The sequence below is a fragment of the Crinia signifera genome, chromosome 5 (assembly GCF_055691185.1).
Source record: "Crinia signifera chromosome 5, ASM5569118v1, whole genome shotgun sequence".
Taxonomy (NCBI): Eukaryota; Metazoa; Chordata; class Amphibia; order Anura; family Myobatrachidae; genus Crinia; species Crinia signifera.
In genome coordinates this window covers 90,509,307-90,536,426 of record NC_139221.1, presented here as the reverse complement: position 1 = coordinate 90,536,426, position 27,120 = coordinate 90,509,307, and the positions used below count along the sequence as shown (strand labels likewise).

Genomic DNA, 27,120 nt, shown 5'->3' with positions numbered 1-27,120 from the left:
GGAGTGTCAAGGTTAGACATCATTGGCTTAGTACATCTCGCCCTTGGGCTGTTAGCAGAAAACAATTTAAACTGATCCAACGTAATGTCTTGCTAATAATGTAGCCATTCACTAATACATAGAGGTGTATGAAGGTCACTCTGCTCACTTCTACACTATTTGCTTGCAGTATAAAGCTAAAGATCCTGTGCCCAGATCTGCAGTAAGAGATGTACAAGAGGAAGCGGAAGCTGGGCAGGAAAGGAGGGGGAGATGACAAAACGCAATGACACAAGAGAGAGTCCCTGTCCATTACTGTATAGTCAGTCCATGCAGAGAATACAAGCTTAATCTGTTGAGTCTAAAGGACTTCATGAAAACCAAGGAGGGAATATGTATGTATGTATGTATGTATGTATGTATGTATGTATGTATGTATGTATGAAACATTCTTTTGCTACATGGTGAGCATGTGTGTACGTTTTGCAAGCACACACACAACGGGGAGTTGGGAACACTTCAGCACAGGCACCTGTTTGCGGACATAAATTAGCCAACAAGCTTCCCTCATTTTAAAAAAAAAAAACTCTTTCCAAAGAGCTGCTATTTGATCTTCCATAATTATGTTGTTTTTGTTTTTCAATAGGTTTGCCTGAAATTTTCAAGGAATTTGAGGAGAGTAGTGGAAAAAGGTAGAGTGTTTGTTTGTAGTAAATAATACTAGATATTTTAACCCTAGTGCTACAAATACAGAGATTTCCACTTTAAATACAGTAATGCTGGACTTTGCTAGTAGGAAAAGTGAAATTCATTGTGGTTTATTAACATTATATTAATGGAGCAAATTGGTTCCCTATAGCAGTGCGGGGGGGGGGGGGGGGGGGGGGGGGGGGGCTCGTCAAATTACAACTCCCGACATGCTCTGCCCTCGGCCAATGTGAAAAATGAAAGCTGGGAGTATAGTATTGGAACAATGTTCCAAGACTGTAAAGTGATAAAGTGGAGAGTGATAAACCATCAGCTAATAGGCTCCTAACTTCCATGTCACAGGCAGTGTTTAAAAAAAAATGACAGGTAGGAGCTGATTGGTTGATGGTTGATGGTTTATCGCTCTCCATTTTATCACTTTTTCAAGTACATCTGGTCCAATAACATTGTTTTTGTGAAACTGGAAATCTGGCCAGAAAAAAAAGTCTACAGATTATTTAATTACAGTTTCTTATATAGCGCTGCAGATTCCGTTGCGATTTACAATTGTAGACAGTGATAAAACAAACTTGGTAGATACAAACCTACATGGAGGTAGGAGGGCCCTGCTCGCAAGCTAACAATCTATAGGGATAATAGGAGGGATACATAAGGATAGAATTCCATAGCATGGCAGTCCCGCCAGATTACAAGACAGGCCTGATGGGATGCAATTAGATATAAATGCTACTGGAAGTTGTGTGGGGGTCCTGAATATGAAAAGCTTGGAATTAAGAGGGCCCTGCTACAAGCTTACAATCTATAGGGACATACAGATGGAGCCGGCCTCATTCAATGGCGGCGCCCGCCAGATCCTCTCCTCTGGCGATAGGGATTGGGACGCACGCGCGTCCCAGTATCATGGCGGTTGGGCAGCGTCTCCCTGCCCGTCTCCGCTTCAGAGAGGGGGCGGGGGCCGCGGGGCAAGCTCTGTTGCCATTGGACGCACAAGCGTCTCGTGGGCACCCCTGGCAGGAGCCGACCGCTGGCGGGGGCTGGCGATACTTTTGCAAGCCCCTGCAAAGATTAGGCCGGCTCCATCTGTAGGAGGGAAACACAAGGACAGGCACCAGTAATAGCACAGCAATCCCACCAAGTTGCAAGTCCAGAAGGGAAGCTATATACAGTAATTCATAAGTGCCTCAGAGGGTTATGCATGCGGTACTTAAAAATTAGAGGTGAGTTTTCAGGGAACACTTGAAAGTGTGGAGGCTAGTAGAGAGTCTTATTGTGTGTGGAAGGGCATTCATTCCATAGGGTGGGGGCAGCCCAGTGAAAGTCCTGTAATAGTGAATGGGAGCTGGTGATCCGTGCAGAGCAGAGTGGCGGAGATGGGAGATATTTTGTGATAAGTAAAGAGATCTATGCTGGTGCAGAATGGTTAATAGCTTTATATGTGAGTAGAAGCATTTTATATTGAATACGGTAAAATACAGGCAACCAATGGAGGGACTGGCAGAGCGGATCAGCAGACGATGAGCATCTTGCAAGTAACAGTATCAGCCTAGCAGCAGCATTTAAAATGGATTGCAGTAGCGGAAGTCTATTCTTGGGAAGACCAGTTAGGAGACTATTGCAATAGTCAAAGCGGGATATATAGAGCCATCCTCATATATCCCTTTAATAGGATTAAGTGAGCCAGAGCTGTTGGACTTAATCCTATGCTAATCCGCTACTGCAATGGTTCCCAAACTGTGCGCCGTGGCACCCTGGGAGACTTGGGAGACTTGCAGGGGTGCCCTGTGTTTATGGACAAGGACCAATTCAAGTTAGTTATATCCAATATAATAGTCAAATTATGGACAAACAGAAGTACACTTTGGCCATTACAGCATAACGGATCCTAAGGATGAGATAAAAACACAATTTATTTAATTGAATATTTGTTTCTGACTTTCTCAATGAGAAACCTTTAGCCTAGGGGTGCCGCGAAAAAGTTTGATGCTTCAGGGTGCCAGGAGTCAAAAAAGTTTGGAACACCCTGCCCTACTGTATTGTTCTATGTATTGTACTGCAGCTGAGAACAATAGGCCAGAGATAACTAGTTGAAAAAGGCTCCATCTGTATGTTAATATTGTAATTAGCCACAAATATCTAAATGTATGGGCATTAGATCCCAATCTACCAGAATGTGCAGTAGATGCAGTTTTTTTTTTGCCAAATGCAGTCAATTTATTAAAGATTTTTATTGGCAATCTACACTTATGGGGCCCCACGGGCTTCAAATCAGTCCAACTTAGTCATCCATGTGCATCTCCAGAATCGAGTTTCGAGGACCATTTCTCAGAGGAAGTGTCCCAGGGATACAGTCTTGAAGCTCTGCTTATAATTTGAGGTTTTGCAGCATAGTGCGGTATCGTGTTTTGACCAACAAAGTATCAGAATTGCCTTCAAACTCCATCATATTGTCCAGGGTTAACAATTATGAATGCTGCAGCCAATGCTAAAAATAAGCAATAGGAAGAGGACTCTTCTTAGAAAGTAAGTGCATACAGGTCCATTCAATTACATTATTCTAAGGAGGCCATGCATCAGAAGGTGTTTAACCCTTTGAGTGCCGTTACTGTGTGAAATTAACAAAATATACGCTAAAAATGCCAGTCAAGGAATAAGAATCACTTTAGTTAATGCCGGCAAATGATCTGAAGTTAATTGACGTTTAGTTAAATATCGCACACCGCACAAAAGGGTGAAAAAACGCTGTAAGCGAGGCTGCCATTTTTAGTGGCTATTTTGGACATCTCTCATAGCAAAATTGGCACTCAATGGGTTAATAGGTTTTATTTATGCATGCAGACTAATTCTGAGTGCATGATTTTAACACCCGTGTTCTAGCACTCCTGTTTCCTGACCCAGGCACAAGAACTAGAAAGGGAGAGGAAGTCCTCTCTAATGCAGCCAAGTATTCTGTACTGAGCAAGCATATTGGAGGATGGGACATTTCATACTGTACAGCAAACTGTGCTTGACAGGTTTGGTAGAAGTACTATGGGCCGGATTCTGGCTGACCGGTCAAGCTGCAAAGATCGCAGCTTACCGAGTCCCAGACTGCCCGCCCCACCATAAAAAGCCCCGCCCCTCCCGCCACATTCCCTCGCAACCATGCGAGGGGATGTGTTATGAAAACACATCCCTTCACATGTGCTCGCAGCTGGAGACCTCATTCGATGGTCGCAACCTTCAAATGATTTCTCCTGGGCTCGCAAATATAAGTCAGTGGAGACTGACTTATATTTGCAGGCTCCGGGATGAAGACAGGGCGTGTGCCTCACGTGACGCAAGTCAGCCACATGCCCCCACCCAGCAACACGGCCTCATTTACATGTGAACGCCCAGCGTCTGCATGGGATCGTCCATAAAAATCTGGATGTGGGTGTTTATGGTAAGGAAATGTTAAAACAGGTTTGTTTACTGCATGGTGCAGTAAGGAACAAGAAACTCCTTTTTGGGGCACACAAAATATGTTGTAAGTAGCTGATAATGCCATAATATTATCTTATTTCTGAAATAAATGATTTAATACAAAAATGACATATGTTGAAAATTGGTAGGTAATACCTAGTGTGTGGTTTTGTAGGGCATAAACATCACTGGCACAATAATGAAAAAAAAAATGTTCAGCAAAAATAAATTCGGAATAAATCCGGCTGAATATTACCAATATTTCTACAAGATTTCCACTGATGGTAGATTCCGCTACATTTAGACATGAGGAAACGGTCAGTCAGAATTGTGAAAAAACAACAACAAAAAAAAAGTGTTATTTTTACAAATGCCTGTAACAAGAAAACAATGAACGGTGTTAAAATATTCTAATACTTTATTTCATGGGCAAATTTTGCTTCTCATAATAATAAAGGGGAGTATTTATAAAAGATAGAATTATCTCCCAGCACCTCAACCCTTCCACATGTAATATGCACACAAATATAATGCAGAAATTCTTATCTTAGAATGTTCAAATTGATGGGATAAGGTTCCTCCTTCAAATCTCTCCAATGAGTATCATGCGAATGGGAGATATAAAGAAACCATCATAGCGCAAACAGATTTATTCACATACAATGCACACTTTAAAAAAGAATCCTTAACAAAGGATTTAACAAGTACTATAAAAGATGGAGAACTATAGTCAAACAGTTCTCATAAAAGCATGAAACATAAAAGGCAATCCACTCCAGATATATCCCATAGAAAGAAGGTAAGTCAAATGCAAGTTACCAGATGGTGTGGAGATTCAGTGGGCCACTAGAATCTCATATGAGCAATATGCACGACCCTGTGCTGATCCTGGACCTCTGCAGTTGGTCACCGGGCAGCAAGTTCCTTCTTCTACTTCTACCTCCAGGGTGGGCTTCCTCCGGATCTCCTTAAAGGGCCAACGCGTTTCGACCACGTCCGTGGTCTTTTTCAAGGCTTCAGGAATGTTCTGAACATTCCTGAAGCCTTGAAAAAGACCACGGACGTGGTCGAAACGCGTTGGCCCTTTAAGGAGATCCGGAGGAAGCCCACCCTGGAGGTAGAAGTAGAAGAAGGAACTTGCTGCCCGGTGACCAACTGCAGAGGTCCAGGATCAGCACAGGGTCGTGCATATTGCTCATATGAGATTCTAGTGGCCCACTGAATCTCCACACCATCTGGTAACTTGCATTTGACTTACCTTCTTTCTATGGGATATATCTGGAGTGGATTGCCTTTTATGTTTCATGCTTTTATGAGAACTGTTTGACTATAGTTCTCCATCTTTTATGGTACTTGTTAAATCCTTTGTTAAGGATTCTTTTTTAAAGTGTGCATTGTATGTGAATAAATCTGTTTGCGCTATGATGGTTTCTTTATATCTCCCATTCGCATGATACTCATTGGAGAGATTTGAAGGAGGAACCTTATCCCATCAATTTGAACATTCTAAGATAAGAATTTCTGCATTATATTTGTGTGCATATTACATGTGGAAGGGTTGAGGCGCTGAGGTGCTGGGAGATAATTCTATCTTTTTCACTGTGTTTTGGGAGGATTGTGGAATACCTCCATTTTATCTCACTAGCAGACTTGCTGCCCACCTGAGAGCGCACTATCTGTGATTCTGAAACCTCTTTGGAGTATTTATAAAAGCTTAAATATAGAGAAACAAAGTACTAACCAATCAGCTCCTGTCTTTCATTTTACAGACGGTTTGAAAAATGACTAGAGCCAATTGGTTGTTAGAATCCCTAGCCAAGCTTTGAAATATATTACACCGATACCTAATAATTATAATGAATATAATAAAGTTCCAAGTGAATTTGTCAAAATAGGTGTGAAAATTGCAAAGCAAACCTTTTTTATTCCTCATAATCACCTGTAATGTTTACCTTATACAGGAAATATATATATATTTTTGACACAATATTTTTATTTGAATTTATATAACAAATGAGAGCGACGCTGGCATTTTTAGTGGCTATGTTCATCTCACAGAGAGGTTGGCGATCAAATGGTTACACCTAATGTCTGTATAACTTTTCTCCCTGATTATTTTCTGCTAGTATCTGGCTGCTAGTCATTCTTAACTTCCTAATTGTAATCCTGAGATATTGTACCACTCAATACTGTACATCAAGAGGCAATGTGTGCCGCTCCTGGTAACCTAACTGCATAACTCAGAATCAACTGTGCAAGTCCTCCACTGCGCTCCACACATTTAAGGAAGTACTTCATGATTTAAAGGCAAGGTTTGTGACACGTGGTTTGTATATGGTAGCATTGGACAGACTTGCGCTGATTGAAGACATGATGCTGCCAGAAGTGGGCTGTATTCCTTGTGCATATCAACTGTATATCTAGACTGTGAGATCATGCAAGTAATAGGTTTTCCCATCATTGTCTCAACAGCAATATATATATATATATATATATATATATATATATATATATATATATATATATATATAATTTTTTTTTTTTTATTCCAATCTACACAATGCACAGCTTAAAACTAGGGCAAACAGATGCCGGAAGCCAGGTAGCCAAGAAGTCTAAAATAAATGACTTCATATGCCCCGTGCTCATAGATTTTATTTGCTTCCCCTTAATTGTACATTAATGTCTATACATGAGTTAAGAGCAAGGTGTGACTAACAAGGAGCGTAGAAGCCAGTGGGATAGCCAAGACCACTCCTAACTTCTTCAGAAACTAAATGAATCTAATGTTCCAAAATAGACGTTACATGTAAACCATAGTAAGTAAAAGACTGCTGAACATTATGGAAGATACCCAAATGCATGATTTCCGGGATTATTTCTATAAAGATGTTCAGCATTTGGAAATTATTCTTAAAGAACCTTTTTTAAAGTTCAGAATAGGCAAAATCCAACAACTCACTTGTGGTCTCCTAGGTAACAAGATGCTTGTAAAGATTTATTGAGTCACATATAACAGGATGTCAAGTTTAACAGGAAATATAAAACATGCCACACTATTCACACTTAAATCATGAACAGTGCCATACAAAAATCTATGTCAAAAGGGAAATACACATGCAGCAAATATATGCCACACTATACAGGCCAAAATTTTAGAAAAAATTATAGATAGGGTATATGGATGACACAAACGCCTTAAAAAAGGGACGCAAGGAGTTGGAAAGACTTTATACATTAATTTTACTCCTGCAGATCATCATCAGGATGGGAAAAAAAAAAAACTTTATGCTTCACAGAAAAACGTTTCCATTTTTGTGTTTGGCTGTCCTTTAAGTGCCCTTCGTCACAATCATTACTGTGTGAACGCATTGAGCTGCCCTCTATCCCTGCACTGAGCCTCTCCTCTCGCATGCTCTGAGCTAGAGATTACAAGAGAAACCGCATGTATTTATGCTTAAAACAGGAACCTTATAGCATGCTCCTACTGGATCTGAAAATTTACGCATTATCATATTTGCCATATAAAAAGCAAATACAAAAAAAGACTAAAGTGTACAAAATGCTAAATTTAAAAAGAAAACACATTTCCATAGAAATTTGTTTTTGTCCTGAACAAAAGTAAATTTTTCCTTACTTATGCAACAAAGTGTCAGAGATCTTCTGTCCTAAAACTTTGTTTTGTGAAAGAGATGTATTGCAGTGTAAAGCCTAGTTATAATTACACTGTCTCAATTTTAAAAAGCTGAAAGCACTCACTATTAATCCAATGTAGGTATCAGACGATACAGCAAACTGATATACAATACAAGTAATTATTATTATTATATTTTGCCACTGAACCAGTTGACATATAACTATTTAATGTAGTTCAGTGGTTCCCAACCCTGGTGCCCAAGTACCACCAACAGTTCACGTTTTCCAGGTCACCTGTGGAAATGTGACAGTTGATGATACAGTGCACTGCCTAGGTGACTCGGGAAAACCTGAACTGTTAGGGATACTTGAGGACCAGGGTTGGAAACCACTGATATTGTAGTGGATACCCCACATACGTTCTCACACAGGTGTGTCCACAAACTGAAAGGTCCAGCTCTTCAGGGCTCAAACAAACAGACATAATTATAAGTCACCTAGTCAAGTGCAGATTGCAGAGTGATCATGTGACTGCATTCTCTGCCAGTAATGGATGACATCCAATAATCTCCTACAAGACGGTATTCATTCATATAAGCTTTGGGTCTATAGCTTCAGTAAATTTGACTTAAAAATATTGGAAACAAAATCACCAAATTGGCAGAACAATGCATTTATGGAAATCTTAAGAACACATGAAAGAGCAGAAATCTAAAATAGTCATTTCCACAATTTTAAATCATTCAAGATAAAAAAAAACAGCCCATAGCCAATCGGATCATCTACACTCTCTCAGCAAAAGATAATTTTAGGACACATTATGAAGCTGTTTTGGGGGAGGCAATTCTACATCAGTGGGGGTATAATGGTCTATGATACAGACAGGGTTACAATGAAGACAGCTATAGACTGACAGCTTGATAGAAGGAGCATAAATTCCCACACTTTCAGAGTATGTTAGTGATGGGGGGAATTTAATACAGGAAGATTTAGAGGCACCTCTGCATAAATAACCTGCATAACACCCAGCAAGTTAAAACCTCTACACAAGCCAACAAAACTGCAGGTCACCTTATAAACTGGGCAACGTCTCTAATGAGGGGGGAACTGTAAATCTTGGAAATGAAAGACCGGATCATAGTGAATTCAGAACTACTGTAGCTGCATCAATGACTTCAGAACTATATGTAAAAAAAAAAAAAATATGAACAGGGCAAGTATTAATTTGTAAAATCTCTCCCAGTTTCTGTAACACAAGTTTGCAAAAACTTAGCTTGTTGTCAAAGTTCTGTATTAAGCAGAATGAAATTCTGAGAAATAAAGTACTAACCAATCCAGTTCTAGTTTACATTTGGCAGGAGCCGATTGGTTAGTACTTTATCAAAGCTTGGCAAGAGAATAATTGTGAGCACTAAATACCTCCCTATGAGTTGCATATAAAAGAGATTTTGCTTTTGATCTACTATCTTATATTAAATTGTATCCCCTATAAAAGCAAAGGATAAAACATTTTGTCTACTCGTCGTTAAATTGAAAACACACAAACTTCTACATATGATCCCAATTATACCTTGAAACCTTAAAGTCTTCAAAATGACCACATAAATTAGGCTTAAAATAATTTTGCTGTCGAAAACAAACATCTACTTGGCTTACTAAAGGTGCCCACACACTATCGCGACTTCTCGGAGGGGAGAAGTCACATTGAATCCTCCTTGATCCCCCGGGAAGGCTTCCCTGGCGGCCGAATAGCATACGATACACAGTATGCGGGTCCTTTTGCATACAATGTATCCTATGTGATCCTAGCAAGGGCTGTGAGAGCAGATACCTATAGTGCAGCCCTTGTGACCTCCGGCTCCGATGTCCACGGGACAGTGCATTAACTGAGATCAGACATAGGTGATTTGACACACTATCAGAATTATCTGCCCGATGAATCAAAATCAGATGAAAAGTGCCCAAATCGCACGAGTGTATGGGCACCTTTGGTGAAAACCAATGATAAATAATATTTCACAGGTGCAAAATTAAATAAATAATATATATTATAAACACATATAACAACTTGCGTTTTTTGAATTTAAATGAAGCTATATTGAGTATAAACTTTTTTTTTAAGTTAATTTTCTGTCTGCTCTCTGTATTGTTCACAAAATCAGCCTCCAATCAGCTTTGAGGAAGGAAGAAGTTATTGCAATACTAACTGTTAACGGTGGGAGGAGTAAAAAAAATGCAGATAAACTAAAACATTATTAAGAGAGGTCTACCGAATTACAAAAAGGGTTTTTCACTGGAGCCCATGTAAAGCGTGGGACAGTCCCTTGTTAACAAAGTCATCGGCTATGAGTAGTGGGTGTTTGCTGCACTTTGCAGAGCGCACCCACTTGTAGTGGAAAACTGTTTGAAGTTGCATATTCTTTAGAGAGAATGCATCTGTCATACGGTCTATATTAATTACTTGCATTAAGCTCTACCTTAGATAAGCACTTAATGTGTTTTTAGCCACCTCATGTCAAGTCATGTCAAGTTGAAGCAGCGTAACATGCTTTCATTCCTTCGAGGACTTTGCATTCAGTAAAGCAGGCATGTGTGCATTAGGGTAGGAAAAGGCACCCTTGTAGCAAAATCAGGAACACATACTGTAAGAACAGTTTTAAAATAAAGTGTCAAAACTTGCAAGTTCTGTAATACCAGTTAGACCTTGATAACTGTTACAGCAGCATCACTATTAAGCATTAATATTATATAATTACACTAAGCTACTGCTCATTAGGGAAAAGGGCAAATGTAGTGGATACTCCAATTGAAAAGGGACCATTGAATGTTCATATAAATGAATACAACATCCAACCTTCCGACGCGCAACAAGTATCTGAAATGGGCACAACGTCCTCTATGTACAGAGCTGTAAATAAAAGATCTCTAACATCATACAAGTATTCATTTGGTACCCTTTAACGCTATGCTGTCTCTACAATTCTTACTTCTCATTGCTCAATGTGTGCCCTATAAAAGCAGCCAGGAACCACATTCCACATATAGACAAAGTATAAATTGTATAAAAGTTAAGTTACAGTTACATGTTACCATTTTATGCAACTTTAGATGCGGACTCGCCATTACATTTTTGCAAGCATCATTTATAAGTGCTATTAAATGGAATGTAGCACAAATATATTTGCCAGTATATATACATGCAGAGATCTTGAATAAATACTATGAACTATGCCAAAATTATTAAAAGTGGAAGAGGCAAAGAGACTTCGTAGATACAAAAACAAGCCAGAGTGGTAAAACTAAAACTCCCTATTCTTTGGCATAAGAAAGAAGCTCCCCAAAATCGAAGATGTATCATGGTGAATAATATGACTACCTCCCAATGTACACACGAGCAACTATTAAAAACTAACCTACAGTATTCAAAATGTCTACAGCATTCATTGTAAAACAGCATATGGTATAATGATCGTAACCGTGAGGCAACCCCTGCAGTAAATGATGCTAAGTGATTGGGCCAAAAAAAAACAAAAAGGGATCTCTCTGCAGCCAAACAATGCACTATATACACATTTGATATATATAGATATATATATATCTATATCTATATATATATATATATATCGAGAGAGAGAGAGAGAGAGAGAGAGAGAGAGAGAGAGAGAGAGAGAAAGAAAGAGAGACCAAAATAATATGTAAAATATTGGATCACAAATTAATGTACTTTGAGACACTCCAAACATTAAAATGTTTACACAGTCATCACAAATATAATCAAACTGAATGAATATAAAACATTTAAAACAACTTTTAATTATGTGTATGCAACCCTTTTGGGTTTACAATAAGGGGGCCTGAATTTTTAGGCAGCTAAAACTTTTTTTCGATAATTAATCCAAGAAGTTATTGTAATCTATTCTTTAGTTACAATGCAAAATAATCATGTATTTTTGTAATAAAAAAAAATGAAACAAGTAAAAAAAATATATATAAAATAAATCTGCACATGCTAAAAACAAAACAGGAGATATGTTTAATGTATGAAATATCTACCTTGATTTTTTAGGCAGTAAAATGTGCAATAATACCAATTAATTTCTTAGGTTTTATTTTACCAACCAATTTCTTGGGTTTTCTTTTTATTTTATTGATTTGTTTTTTATGCATGACAAATCTGACTTTGTTTGTGCAGAATGTATATTGCAATATTTGTACAGATTTCAAAATAGTGATGAAACACTGCAAGAAAATACCTGCTAATTTAAGTCAAAAAGACATGGGGGACACACTTAACCTCACAACTGCCAATTAAACTTGCAATGTTTTTCTCTCATTTTCCTCTATCTGATAATTAGAGCACAAGGGACTGTCTACTTAGCGTGTTATTGGTAACGTGTGCCACCATCAAAACACAACACAGAGTTTGTAACATACTACTGTATTTGTATTCTTTGCACACTATTTCCACAACCTACTAAGAAATTGACTATGTTCTTTATATGAACTTTTACCCGTATCTAGGTTGTTCTGTAATGCAATTTCATTTGAAACCATGCAGAACCTTCAATAATCAAACATGGTTCTACAGAGGACTAGATATATAGGGCAGTATTTATCAAAACATAAGGAGAGATAACATTGAGAAATAGAGTACTAGCAAATCAGCTACTTCCATACATTTTACAGACTGTAGAAATGAAAGTTCGGAGCTGATTAGTTGGTACTTTATTTCTCAGAATTGTATTACTCTCTTAGCTTTGATACATACTAATTTAGTGACCAGATGGACTGATCGGTAGGCAAGGACATCAACATGTATTTCCCGCATTAAGCAATGCAAAATTATGTGAATACTGCACATTAACATACATGTCTTTGTTTTATCACGCTTTGAGTAAATACGTATAGCAAGGTAGGGGAGGAATTAAAGTCTAAACAAACACATGTGACTGAAGGGCATTCATATCATTTTGTTCACATTTGCTAATAGAAAACAATACAACAATTGTGATTTTTTTTTTTGGTAGTACATAATGAAAAACAGAGACCTCTGTGTTAATCTCTGATTTCTAAATTAGACGAACCTGCCTTTAAGTCAGCGGTGCCAAACTTTATGTGAGAAAAAAAAATGAATGAAAAGTACAGGATGGACTTATTACAACAATTTTACCAAATATTTAAATTTAAAAAAAAATCAACATAGTTTTTAACTGAATATAATTTTGTTCTGAAACTAAACCACCATGTCAGATTATTCCACTATCACACTACAACTATTTCTTCTCATCAGTGTATTGAGAAAGATCAAGGAAAACACTGAAGTTGGCAAAACTACTGTTAGAATGCATTTCAATTTGCAATCTAACATTTGAGCGGAGAGAGATTTTCAAATGTGCCATGACATAACCTTTACCCCAAATGTTTCTCTGGCTATTTATATTACATAACGTAAACCCTTGATCTATAAATGTTAAACTCCTGTTCACCTATTATGTATAATTATACAATGAAGTAGATAATTCACTAGCTGTTTAACCCCTTCCCGACATTTGACGTATATATACGTCATGGTCGGGAAGTACTTCCCGACACATGACGTATATATACGTCATGGCTGAAAACTGTCACTGCGTCTAGAGACGCAGTGACAGAGGGACAATGTCTGCTGTCCCTGACAGCAGACATGTCCCTGCGTGCCCGGGGGGGGCTGCGATGCCGCCCCCCCGTCGCCGATCACTGTGATTGGCTGTTCAGTGTGAACAGCCAATTACAGCGTTTTCTGTGTCACCGGCGAATAACGTTCGCCGGTGACATGGGATCGGAGGTGATTGGTGCTGTAAAGTACAGCACCAATCACCGTGGGGTGTAAGGGTGACACTGGTGTCACCCCACCTCACCCCGCCCGCCCCCAAAGGCCGTGATTGGTTCGTCGGACCGACGGACCAATCACAGCCATGGAGGGGGGTTTAAACTAACGGTGACTGCACTGCAGACGCCATTCCGGTCTGGAATTGCGTGCAGTGTGGTCACCGTGCCTGGCTGCCGCAGTATACTGACCTGATCCGTGCAAACCGTGCAAAATACTTACCTGATCACTGCCTGGATCTTGCTACTTGTGTTGTGCTGTGTTGTGCTGTGTTGTGCTGCTGCAGTTAGCTAGAGAGAGAGAGAGATAGAGAGAGATAGAGAGAGATAGAGAGAGATAGAGAGAGATAGAGAGAGATAGAGAGGCCTAGTGACAGAGAGTGCTATATTTTGCTGCAGTGTAATAGAGTTATAGATAGAGAGAGAGATAGAGAGAGAGAGATAGAGAGATAGTGACAGATTGTGATATATATTTTTTATATAACTGACTGCTGCCCCCCCTTTTGTGCTGATCACTATATCTGAGGTGATCAGCAACTTTTTTGGGGGTGCAGGGGTTTGCTGCAGTGTCATAGAGTGATAGATAGTGAGAGATAGAGAGATAGAGAGAGAGAGTGATAGAGAGTGCTAAATTTTGTGTCTGCTGCCCCCGCCTTTTGTGCTGATCACTATATCTGAGGTGATCAGCAACTTTTTTGGGGGTGCAGGGGTTTGTAAATTCCTGTCAGTGCTGCAGTGTCATAGAGTGATAGATAGTGAGAGATAGAGAGAGAGAGTGATAGAGAGTGCTAAATTTTGTGTCTGCTGCCCCCGCCTTTTGTGCTGATCACTATATCTGAGGTGATCAGCAACTTTTTTGGGGGTGCAGGGGTTTGTTTTTTAAATTCCTGTCAGTGCTGCAGTGTCATAGAGTGATAGATAGTGAGAGATAGAGAGAGAGAGTGACAGAGAGTGATAGAGTGCTATATTTTGTGTCTGCAGGAAATATATACCTGCCAGTTGCACCAAAGGTTGTGCACCTGCTGCCCCTCACCTTTTTTTTTTTTTTAAAGGTTCTGTGGGTATTTTTACACACACTGTGATTTTGTGGGTGTCCTGTGGCCACTGTGCGCTGATCAGTGACGTACATCACTGATCAGCTTTTTCGGCACAGGGTTGATTTTTTTTTTTTTTTTTTTTAATAAATTCCTGTTGCCTTTGAGCGCTGTTCAGTGACGGTCGTTACTGACTAACATCTGTGCTCAATTTTTGGTGCAGGACCTTTTTTTTTTTTTTTTTTTTTTAATAAATTCCTGTTGCCTTTGAGCGCTGTTCAGTGACGGTCGTTACTGACTAACATCTGTGCTCAATTTTTGGTGCAGGACCTTTTTTTTTTTTTTTTTTTTTTTCTGCACTACATACACACTACCTGGTTGAAATAAAGTTTGTACCCCCCCCTACACTATACACGTGTTGAAACATTTCACAACCACAAACACAAAAATAAAAATGGCATCCCAAAGGTCATCCCAAATGTCATCCCAGTCATCCAGAAGAATGTACTCAGCGGAGGAGGCATATGCCATGCTTGCCTCTGACAGTGACACAGACAGTGATGCAAGCGGGGAATTTGAAGGATTTGTGTTAACCTCATCTTCCTCCTCTAGTGATGAGGGACCCCCTCAAAGACGCCCCCGTAGAGCAGCTGAGACCCCCCCCCCAATGATTGATCCCGTATGGATCCCACCACCAGCCAATTTTGAGCCCCAGGTTCCTGAGTTTTTGGCCATCCCAGGAATCCAATTTGATTCCACAGGTCTCAGAGAAATTGACTTCTTCAAATTATTTTTCTCTGATGATTTTATAAATTTAATGGTGGACCAAACTAATTTATATGCCCAGCAGTTTATTGCTCAAAACCCCACGTCATCATTTGCTAGGTGGACCCCTGTAGATGCAGTAGAGATGATGGCGTTTTGGGGTCTGGTGTTTCATATGGGCATAGTAAAAAAGCCAGAAATTAGGCAATATTGGAGTACAGATGTTCTGTACAGCACCCCATTTTACCGTATGGCCATGACCCGGACTCGTTTTGAGATGATCCTTAAATTTCTGCATTACAGCGATAATGCACAGTGCCCACCCAGAGATGATCCCACCTTTGACCGGCTATTCAAAGTCAGGCCGGTCATTGATCATTTCAGCGCCAAATTTGAGGAGATGTACATCCCCCAACAATTCATTTGTGTGGACGAGTCCCTTTTACATTTTAAAGGAAGGGTTAAATTCCGCCAGTACCTTCCCAATAAGAGGGCAAGGTATGGCATAAAATTGTATAAACTGTGTGAAAGCACCTCAGGGTACACCCACAGGTTTAGGGTATATGAAGGGAAGGATTCAAGTATTGAACCGCCAGAATGCCCCCCCTCCCTCGTAGGTGTTAGTGGAAAAATTGTCTGGGATTTAGTGCACCCCTTCCTGGATAAAGGTTATCACCTCTATGTGGATAACTTTTACACTAGCATCCCCCTGTTTAAGGCCCTTGGTTCAAGAGGTACAGCAGCTTGCGGTACTGTGCGCAAGAACCAAAGAGGCCTCCCAAAAACGCACATTGCCCAAGTAATGAGAAGGGGTGAAAGCAGGGGAATATGCACTGAAAATATGTTGTTGGTCAAATATAAGGACAAGAGGGATGTCCTTATACTGACAACAATTCACGGAGACAGTACCACCTCCGTCCCTGTACGAGGTACCAGTACCCACACCTCAAAACCTAATTGTATCCTGGATTACAATAGGTACATGGGCGGAGTGGATCTTTCAGATCAGGTACTGAAGCCGTACAGTGCCCTGCGGAAAACAAAAATCTGGTACAAGAAGCTGGCCGTGTATATCATCCAGATGGCACTGTATAACGCTTACGTGCTATTCCGTTCTACCGGCCAGAGGGGGACATTTATGCACTTTCAAGAGGAAGTCATAAAGGGCCTGATATTTGGGAACCAGCAGGCAGAGGGCCCCAGTACTTCTAGTACTGGCCCCCGTATTGTACCAGGGCAGCATTTTCCCAACGAAATCCCCTCCACTGCAAAAAAGGGCAGGACACAAAAAAGGTGCAAAGTTTGTTATAAAAGGGGAATAAGAAAGGAAACTATTTTCCACTGTGAAACTTGCCCTGACAAACCCGGCCTTTGCATAAAGGAGTGTTTTAAAATATACCACACATCTATGGATTATTAGGTCCATCAATTCACCGTGCATCGGGGGTCTTGCTAATGCCACATAGCACCCACCATTCATTCCACCTGAATCTGAGCCGCAAAATCCAAAAATCACTCCTTCCCTTCTGAGTCCTGCCATGCACCCAACTGGTATTTTTTGGTCACATATGAGGCATTGCCATACTCGGGAGAAATTGGGGCATATATTTTGGGGTGCTTTTTCTCCTTCAAACCTTGTGAAAATGAAAAATTTTGAGCCAGAACTGCATTTTTGTGTAAAAAAATGTAATTTTGCCCAGTTGTATCAAAATTGGTGAAACCCCTGGGGGTTTGAAATGTACATTATACCCCTAGATGAATTCCCTGAGTGGTGTAGTTTGCAAAATGGGGTTACTTGTGGGGGGTTCCACTGTATTGGTGCTTGGGGGGTCTTGCTAATGCGACATAGCACCCACCATCATTCCACCAGAATTTGTGCTGCAAAATCCAAATATCACTCCTTCCCTTCTGAGTCCTGCCACTTTTTGGTCACACATGAGGCATTGCCGTACTCGGGAGAAATTGGGGCACAGATTTTGGGGTGCTTTGTCTCCTTCATTCCTTGTGAAAATGAAAAATTTTGAGCCAGAACTGCATTTTTGTGTAAAAAAATGTAATTTTTCATTTTCACTGCCCACTTGTATCAAAATTGGTGAAACCCCTGGGGGTTTGAAATGTACACTATACCCCTAGATGAATTCCCTGAGGGGTGTAGTTTGCAAAATGAGGTGACTTGTGGGGGGGTTCCACTGTATTGGTGCAACATAGCACCCACCATTCATTCCACCAGAATCTGTGCTGCAAAATCCAAAAATCACTCCTTCCCTTCTGAGTCCTGCCATGCACCCAACTGGTATTTTTTGGTCACATGTGAGGCATTGCCGTACTCGGGAGAAATTGGGGCACAGATTTTGGGGTGCTTTTTCTCCTTCATACCTTCTGAAAATGAAAAATTTTGAGCCAGAACTGCATTTTTGTGTAAAAAATGTAATTTTTCATGTTCACTGCCCACTTGTATCAAAATTGGTGAAACCCCTGGGGGTTTGAAATGTACACTATACCCCTAGATGAATTCCCTGAGGGGTGTAGTTTGCAAAATGGGGTGACTTGTGGGGGGGTTCCACTGTATTGGTGCTTGGGGGGTCTTGCTAATGCGACATAGCACCCACCAAAATTCCACCAGAATCTGAGCTGCAAAATCCAAAAATCACTCCTTCCCTTCTGAGTCCTGCCATGCACCCAAATGGTATTTTTTGGTCACATGTGAGGCATTGCCGTACTCGGGAGAAATTGGGGCACAGATTTTGGGGTGCTTTGTCTCCTTCATACCTTCTGAAAATGACAAATTTTGAGCCAGAACTGCATTTTTGTGTAAAAAAAATGTAATTTTTCATTTTCACTGCCCACTTGTATCAAAATTGGTGAAACCCCTGGGGGTTTGAAATGTACACTATACCCCTAGATGAATTCCCTGAGGGGTGTACTTTGCAAAATGGGGTGACTTGTGGGGGGGTTCCACTGTATTGGTGCAACATAGCACCCACCATTCATTCCACCAAAATCTGTGCTGCAAAATCCAAAAATCACTCCTTCCGTTCTGAGTCCTGCCATGCACCCAACTGGTATTTTTTGGTCACATGTGAGGCATTGCCGTACTCGGGAGAAATTGGGGCACAGATTTTGGGGTGCTTTTTCTCCTTCATACCTTCTGAAAATGAAAAATTTCGAGCCAGAACTGCATTTTTGTGTAAAAAAATGTAATTTTTCATTTTCACTGCCCACTTGTATCAAAATTGGTGAAACCCCTGGGGGTTTGAAATGTACACTATACCCCTAGATGAATTCCCTGAGGGGTGTAGTTTGCAAAATGGGGTGACTTGTGGGGGGGTTCCACTGTATTGGTGCTTGGGGGGTCTTGCTAATGCGACATAGCACCCACCAAAATTCCACCAGAATCTGAGCTGCAAAATCCAAAAATCACTCCTTCCCTTCTGAGTCCTGCCATGCACCCAACTGGTATTTTTTGGTCACATGTGAGGCATTGCCGTACTCGGGAGAAATTGGGGCACAGATTTTGGGGTGCTTTTTCTCCTTCATACCTTCTGAAAATGAAAAATTTCGAGCCAGAACTGCATTTTTGTGTAAAAAAATGTAATTTTTCATTTTCACTGCCCACTTGTATCAAAATTGGTGAAACCCCTGGGGGTTTGAAATGTACACTATACCCCTAGATGAATTCCCTGAGGGGTGTAGTTTGCAAAATGGGGTGACTTGTGGGGGGGTTCCACTGTATTGGTGCTTGGGGGGTCTTGCTAATGCGACATAGCACCCACCAAAATTCCACCAGAATCTGAGCTGCAAAATCCAAAAATCACTCCTTCCCTTCTGAGTCCTGCCATGCACCCAACTGGTATTTTTTGGTCACATGTGAGGCATTGCCGTACTCGGGAGAAATTGGGGCACAGATTTTGGGGTGCTTTTTCTCCTTCATACCTTCTGAAAATGAAAAATTTCGAGCCAGAACTGCATTTTTGTGTAAAAAATGTAATTTTTCATTTTCACTGCCCACTTGTATCAAAATTGGTGAAACCCCTGGGGGTTTGAAATGTACACTATACCCCTAGATGAATTCCCTGAGGGGTGTAGTTTGCAAAATGGGGTGACTTGTGGGGGGGTTCCACTGTATTGGTGCTTGGGGGGTCTTGCTAATGCGACATAGCACCCACCAAAATTCCACCAGAATCTGAGCTGCAAAATCCAAAAATCACTCCTTCCCTTCTGAGTCCTGCCATGCACCCAACTGGTATTTTTTGGTCACATGTGAGGCATTGCCGTACTCGGGAGAAATTGGGGCACATATTTTGGGGTGCTTTTTCTCCTTCATACCTTCTGAAAATGAAAAATTGTGAGCCAGAACTGCATTTTTGTGTAAAAAAATGTAATTTTTCATTTTCACTGCCCACTTGTATCAAAATTGGTGAAACCCCTGGGGGTTTGAAATGTACACTATACCCCTAGATGAATTCCCTGAGGGGTGTACTTTGCAAAATGGGGTGACTTGTGGGGGGGTTCCACTGTATTGGTGCAACATAGCACCCACCATTCATTCCACCAGAATCTGTGCTGCAAAATCCAAAAATCACTCCTTCCCTTCTGAGTCCTGCCATGCACCCAACTGGTATTTTTTGGTCACATGTGAGGCATTGCCGTACTCGGGAGAAATTGGGGCACAGATTTTGGGGTGCTTTTTCTCCTTCATACCTTCTGAAAATGAAAAATTTTGAGCCAGAACTGCATTTTTGTGTAAAAAAATGTAATTTTTCATTTTCAATGCCCACTTGTATCAAAATTGGTGAAACCCCTGGGGGTTTGAAATGTACACTATACCCCTAGATGAATTCCCTGAGGGGTGTAGTTTGCAAAATGGGGTGACTTGTGGGGGGGTTCCACTGTATTGGTGCTTGGGGGGTCTTGCTAATGCGACATAGCACCCACCAAAATTCCACCAAAATCTGAGCTGCAAAATCCAAAAATCACTCCTTCCCTTCTGAGTCCTGCCATGCACCCAACTGGTATTTTTTGGTCACATGTGAGGCATTGCCGTACTCGGGAGAAATTGGGGCACAGATTTTGGGGTGCTTTGTCTCCTTCATACCTTCTGAAAATGACAAATTTGGAGCCAGAACTGCATTTTTGTGTAAAAAAAATAATTTTTCATTTTCACTGCCCAGTTGTACCACAATTGGTGAAACCCCTGGGGGTTTGAAATGTACACTATACCCCTAGATGAATTCCCTGAGGGGTGTAGTTTGCAAAATGGGGTCACTTGTGGGGGGGTTCCTAACTTTTAGCATCTTATGGTGCCTAGAAACTTACATGGTGCCTAAAAAATAATCTCATAAAAAGGAGGCTCCAAAATCAAGTAGGTGCTCCTTCTATTATGAAGCCTGTGGTTTGGTCACCGTGCACACTAGGGCCACATATAGGATATTTATGAAAACAAAAGAATTGGGGGAATCAATTTTTAGTCACATTTCTCTAGTAAAATGTACTGTGTTCCTTAGAAAAATGTATTAAAATTGCAAATCTGCAAAAAAAAAGAAATTTTGAAATTTCACCTACACTTTGTTTTAATTCCTGTGAAACACCTAAAGGGTTAACAAACTTCCAAAATGCTGTTTTGAATACTGTGAGAGGTGCAGTTTTTTGAAATGGCATCATTTATGGGGGTGTCTCACATACAAGTCCCTCAAAGTCACATCAGAACTGAACTGGTCCCTAAAAAAATCAGTGTTTGAAATTTTCTTGAAAATTTGAGAATTTGCTATTCATATTGTAAGCCTCCTAGTGTCCCAAAAAATTAAAAGGAAGTTGAAATAATGATGTCAACATAAAGTAGACATATGGTCTATGTTAGTTATTCACTATTTTGAGTGGTAAGATTATTTGTCTCACAAGCAGAAAATTTAACATTTTGCAAATCGCTAAATTTTCCATTTTTTCACGATATTTTGGTATTTTTCACAAAAAAACACAGACTGTATTCACGAAAATTTACCACTAACTTGAAGTACAATGTGTCACGAGAAAACAATCTCAAAATCACTGGGATAAGTAAAAGCAAAAAAAAGTTATCCCCACTTAAGTGAGACATGTCAGATTTGAAAAAAATGGCTCTGTCAGGAACGCAAAAACTAGCTCTGTCAGGAAGGGGTTAATGACACAAATTATTACGTATATAAACAACTGGTTAATCTAATAAAGTGGGCAAAACTTACTTAAACTTCTAGCTTTTGGAAATCATCCAAAAACAAGTGTCACATGGGTGTCTTGCAGACACAAAGAAATGAGCCCTTCAGAAGCTTGTGTGTGATCGGTCTGAATGCGAGTTATTGAATTCCTAAGTGCCGTGATCTCCCAGACACGGGTGCACAAAATACAGCATGACACTAGTGTACATGAAAGGGGTATTAAAATGTTATAAGAAAAATAAATAATTATACTTTACAAAACTTAAATACATAATTTTGTCATCTAGATTAGGACCTGATATTATATTTTATAATAAAAACTGGTTACAATTACAAGAAGATAGTTTACTACACTGTACATAAAAAGTACTTACAGGTGGAGTATCCCTTATTTCGGGACCAGAAGCATTTTGGATAACGGATTGTTCCGTATTCTGGTATATTTTTATATTTCAATGTGAAATCTTGTGGTATCTTGCATTTAAGATGTACAAACACATCAAACAAATGAAATACACACAAATATATTTGAAATTTTTTCAAAAAACAAGGTTTCAAAATATAAGACAGAGTTTGTTTACTAATCTCAGGCACTGAATTTGAATGCCAAGAAAAAAATTTTCATGTTCTTAAACATATTTAGTGCTACTTACACATCATGATCTCAGTAGTGCTTATACCAAAAAAAAAAAAAGTACATTTTGGAATGTATAGTTTTCAGAATATATATGTGTAGGAAAGAGAAAGACAGAATATATATGTGTAGGAAAGAGAAAGTTTGTCCCGAATCTGGTGCACCAGATTCGGGACAAACTTTCTCTTTCCTACACATATATACTAATATTTTTTGTCCAATGGTAGAACACCCTCGTGACTTACAGAAACTTATTTGGTTACATTCATTCTGAGGGTCCTCTGTCATCTATACGTGTCCTGTGCGATTGGCACCCTATCCCTTTGTGCCTGGTTTTCAGAATTTGGATAAGGGATACTCAACCTGTATTATTTGTGTGCCAGACATCAGTATAGGAGCTCTGACAGCCATAAACCCAAATGTATCACATAAGCCGTAGTCCCACAACAACAAGATAATTTTGTCTAATGAACCTTTTATACTATACACATAAATTGCATGGGAGATTCCTATAGTAACTTTGTCCTACAAAACACAGAGTCTAGCATAGTATGCAGCCATGACACTACTCTAGGGTTCATTCTAGCACCCGCCATCATTGAAAACCCATGCAGCTCCTCTTCCCTGCCTGGGGTGTCGCTGTCTGCTGTAGTGCTTCTAGCACAGTGTGGTCTGTATATCAGCACTGATATGCAAACCAGACCTGTGCTAGAAACACCACAGCAAAACAGCGACACCCCAGGCAGGGAAGAGGAACTACATGGGTTTTCAAAGATGGCGGGTGCTAGAATGAACACTATACTCCACTTTACCGCCAACCATAGCAGGCACCAGAACAATGCAGATGAAGAAAGGTGATTATGTAATGTACCATGAACACTTTCCACAGCTACTAGCGCAATGTGCCCTTAATATGTTAACGCTACAAAGGGCATAAAATAGATCAATAAATCAGTATTAAAAATGAAACCAGTCAATTCCTGTAAACTTGAACAAATGTCAGTCAGAACTTGGTCAACATAAGATTGGTAAACGGGTGCACCGTAGTTACTGTGACGTACCCACACACACAGTTTTAGAACCGTGAATAATAAACATGTGATGATGCAACTAGTGATGACACTTCTTAAATGTTTTAAGCACCTATTTTGGAAAAGTATAGAGTAATGAACAATGCAAAATAATAATATAGTAACACATACCAAGTGAATATGCTAATTTATTATGCACGCATAGGCTAGATTCCCCATCTAAAATATACAAAGGATATTTCCACTGCAGAAAAAGCATTAGTACTTTACAAGTAGTAGTAAAAAAAAAAAAAAATAATAATAATAATAATAAAAAAAACAAAATCACAAAAAAAAAAAAAAACAGTAAAATCAGGAGCGGTAAACGCAAATTTTCTTGCAAAAAAACAGAGTTTGGGGGACTTTGTTTTGCCTGTCTGAAGCCCATTAAGTGGCGGCTCATGATTGCTTTTTGGGGCTAGTTGGATAGCCCTGGGTAAACTCATCAGCCACGAGAAAATATTGGGGCTAATTGTATATAACATATAAGCAGTTCCTAGCACAGGACACACGCTTTATAGTATCTTGGCTCTATAGTTTCATATGGGGATTTCATTTTCAGGACAAAACCCATACTTCAGAGAAAAGGTCACTTTCTTTTATTATACCGTCGACTGAGTTTTCTTAGTGCATGTCCCGTAAGAAGCAGGACAATCTAATCTGACATTTCATTAAACAGACTTCTGCTTATCAAGTGTGTGTTTAAAACAAACAGTCAAATAGTTTATTTTCTTTATAAATCAATAGTGTCAGAGTTTTTGTTATGAACCATAACAACCCCCATCTGATGTTATAGGCCAGGTTTAATGCTTGTGTCCTATGCTAGGTTTCCTGGTGGCCCTGTGAATACATTGTAGGTAACATTTATATTGCTGATCCTTGGTTTTAACTCTCCCTATACACAATCTGTGTAAAACCAGGAATAAAGTGCAATCTACATATCATCATTCATTAAGTTCAGGCTCAAAAAGCAATTTCTAACATTAACATATCCTGTAACCAAGAGTAATGGTCCAATGATCTGGCACAACCATATTTTTCACCTATATCATGTACTAATCAAACAACGTAGGACACAGGAAGAATACAACTTGGTGTCAACATACTGGTAGAAAAAGGATTAGAGACACTGTGGAGGGTAGTTTTTAAAGCTTTGAGAGAGATACAATTGTGTGAGAAGTTACTAGCCAATCAGCTTCTAATTTAAATTTTACAGGCTATGGGCCAGATTCTCTAAGCTTCAAAAGTGATAAAATGGAGAGTTATGAACAGGCAATCAGCTCCTGCCTGACATTTTCCAAACACAGTCTGTGACATGGCAGGTAGGAGCTGATTGGCTGGCTGTTTATCACTCACAGGTCATCGCTCTCAAAGCTTTTATAAATACCCCTTAAGAATTGCTCTATAAAGGTTCACAATATTGTGAAGAACAAAAGGTGGACATTGATAATATATTATATTAACCAAATAAATATAACAGGTCCGACAAACTTTACTTAGACATAGGAATGACATTCTGGAATGAGGCTATCGCTCTCGATAACAACCTCTGTGGCAGAGGGAAGAGGTGGCAATTACCCCATGCAGTCAAAGCTGGTACTTTTATATACACTTTGTTTACAAGGTGTACAAATATGGGAAACGGCATAATGGAGTCTATTACAAACAGAGTAACGACAAATGACACCTTGTTCAATCCAAATAGAAGATGTTTCCTAAAAAAATAAAGCAAAAAATAAAAAAGAATAGATAGTGGGAAGACCAACATCCAATCTTCACAGCATTTTGACAACACGCTGTACATAGTGTAATATAGAATGTAAAATAATTATGGAAAAGCAAAGAACTTGGATTTGTCCTTCTGTGAGACATCCACATCTTATTAATGATATCATGTGCAATGAAGATACTGTACAATAAAATGGGAGCAACCAATCAAACTAAAACAAAATCACTTGTTTAGGCGACACATTGGACGAAATGAAATGATCTCCGAGATGCCGGATTTGGCTCGCAAATAACTGCTGGAGAAAGTCCTGCACATCGGAGTATTTGGAGGCGATTACATGTAGCCCCTTATATCTGCAGGTATCACAACATCGCTATATCCATTTTTAGGAATCAGCTGCAATTTTTAACACTTTTACTTCAAAGTGTTTCACCTGCAATATCTTTGTTAAATCTTAGACACAATCAGTTTAAAAACAGTGCGACTACACATTGAGAGTCACAAAATTCTAAAACAAGTCGCAATTATATTTATTAGACAATCCTGTAACCAAAGTAATGTACAAGTTGATTTCATTAATGATACTAATTTCTTCCCTTAGGTTTACTTATTACTTTGACTTCGCAACAATGCAAGATTCAGGCATTCGAACATCATTTCCGTATACACATCCGTCCATGTTGATGCCCTTATTGAGTATTATAAACTTTCAACATCTGTAATCTACAACATGGCTGCCAGGCCAATAACTGTGCTAGATGAGGAGCCAAACAGACATCTTTAGCTCAGGTAAAATAAAGTCTGTATCCCACCAACAAGCCCCCTACAAGCCTTCTCGAAGACTCTCATACAACATGAACAGGAAATATACACAGGTTTTAAACGACGTTCTGCCGAGGCTCCGCCATCGGCACACAGATTCAGGAGGTGATGACACCGTCTTTGCAGATTATAAAGAAAGTCACTCAACAACAAACATTACAACACAGTCTCCTGAAACCAAAACTAACTGTAAAGAATGCATTATGTAACAATAAAACTTTCTTTGTGTGCAACCATTCCAATGTTTGCATAGTCAGATGAGAGCAGTTGCTGTATGGTAACTATCAATAATAAATCACATAACTTGGGCATAACAATTCTAACAAATCACTTTTATAGGTCTGCTCAAAGAGTAGGCTAAAAGGTGCCCATACACGTTACAATTATTGTACACAATACCGCATCTCGGTTTTGCGATGATATGAGATCTAGTACAAAAAGTATGTGCAGCACATACTTTTTGTACTAGATCTCATCTTATCGCAAAACCGAGATGTGGTATTGTATACAATATTGTATACAATAATTGTAACATGTATGGGCACCTTTAGTCAAGTATCGGCATCTGTTATGGAACTAGAAGTCTCAGCATACCTTGACATGCTCTAGGACTTATATTCTGACAAGAGCTAAAAAAAAAGGTACAAGTCACCAACCTCTGTTCTATAATTCCATTAAGTATATAACTTGCTAACCATTTCCATATTTCATGTAAGTTCAATACCGGTCACTATACAATACAGGTACAGAGCCAACAAATTCATGAGATTTTAAAAACAAAGCAGATTTATGTGCCACTGACACTATTCAAGCACTGACAGAGGAAAACCCATAATAAAGACTGACTACAGTGAATATATGTGGTAATTGGCTCTATTCTATAAACCGGCATGAGACATAAAATAAGTTGCAACAAAATTTAACAGTGATTTTAACTGTGGATCTTGCAAGAAAGGTCTGGCAGCTGCCGTAATAAGATTATTTGATTGTGTACTGTACTGTACTATAGCCAATACCTTCTCAAATGATCACTTAAATGGGCATTTCTTACTTCACTTTTTTTGTTGTTATTAGCAGTAACTGGTTCACCCTTCTGCCATCACATACCAGTTATTCTCACATTGAAAAAAAATCCACACAAAACTATAAGCAAAATCCAAACTGGCATTACAATAGTAAAACATTTTACCTCAATATACCCGAGAGTATACAGCCAGCTTAAATAAGTAAGTAACAATACATGGTT

General features: G+C 39.4%; 1 protein-coding gene and 1 long non-coding RNA gene across 3 annotated transcripts in view; one reads left to right on the top strand and one right to left on the bottom strand.

The window, feature by feature from the left end:
• Positions 1-27,120, bottom strand: part of GNAL (G protein subunit alpha L) — a 283,334-nt gene that overhangs the window by 134,757 nt on the left and 121,457 nt on the right. The gene's annotated exons all lie outside the window — the stretch shown is intronic.
• LOC146079504 (uncharacterized) lies at positions 298-26,110 on the top strand. The gene is made up of 3 exons (XR_014474573.1): positions 298-374; positions 626-671; positions 25,654-26,110. It is a non-coding gene; the product is annotated as an uncharacterized LOC146079504 (long non-coding RNA).